This window comes from Crocodylus porosus, unplaced genomic scaffold, assembly GCF_001723895.1.
Source record: "Crocodylus porosus isolate Cpor-Errol unplaced genomic scaffold, CroPor_comp1, whole genome shotgun sequence".
NCBI lineage: Eukaryota > Metazoa > Chordata > Crocodylia > Crocodylidae > Crocodylus > Crocodylus porosus.
The window spans coordinates 38,275,687-38,276,821 of NW_017728947.1; positions in this window are offsets into that span (position 1 = coordinate 38,275,687).

The following is a 1,135-nucleotide window of genomic DNA, read 5'->3' on the forward strand; positions in this document are numbered from 1 at the left end:
AAGGGCAGGAAGTCAGCTGGGGTCATAGGATCCCAGCAAGATAAGCATCCAATTTACTCTTGAAGGCATTCAATGTAGGTGCTTGAACCACCTCCGATGGTAGGCTATTCCAGACCTTGGGGGCTCAGACAGTAAAGAAATTCTTCCTTATGTCCAACCTGAGACGGTCTCACAGTAGTTTATGACCGTTTGACCTCGTCATCCCTTGGGGCACTTTGGTGAACAAATGTTCCCCCAGATCCTGGTGGTCACCCCTGATTAATTTATAGGTGGCCATCAGATCACCCCAGAGCCTGTGCTTTTCCAGGCTAAAGAGCCCCATTGCTCTCAGTCTTTGCCTCCATTTTCCTAAGCAGGATCGGAACAGTCACCCCCCCCCACCCACGGGAGGCACACCAAAGCCAAAGGTTAGTGAGGAACTAGTTAGGGAACTTCTTGAAGGACTGGATGTATTCAAGTCAGCCGGTCCAGACAATCTCCACCCTAGAGGACTAAAGGAATTGGCTGAGGTCATTGCAGGACCCTGGCACGGCTTTACGAGCACTCGTGGTGCTCTGGTGTGGTGCCAGAGGACTGGTAAAGGGCCAATGTGGTTCCCATCTTCAACAAGGGGAAGAAGGAGGACCCAGAAATCTTTAGGCCAGTTAGTTTTACCTCAATCCTGGGCAAGCTCTTTGAGAAAATTATTCTGGCACATAGCCATGAGGGGCCAGGAGTGGAGGTCATGCTTAGGGGCAACCAACATGGGTTCATTAGTGGCAGGTCCTGTCAGACCAACCTGGTGACCTTCTATGATCAGATCACCAAATCATTAGATGCAGGGGTAGCAGTAGACATAGTCTTCCTGGACTTTTGGACGGCTTTCAACACTGTCTCTTACTCTGTTCTCATTAAGAAACTGGGGGACTGTGGTGTCGACATCCACACAGTCAATTGGGTCGCCAACTGGCTGAAGGGCCGCATCCAGAGAGTGGTGGTGGATGGGTCATTTTCGGCCTGGAGGGATGTGGGCAGTGGGGTTCCGCAGGGCTTAGTCCTCGGGTCTGCACTATTTAACATCTTCATCAGTGACTTGGACGAGGGGGTAAAAAGCACCCTGTTCAAATTTGCTGATGACACTAAGATGTGGGGGGAT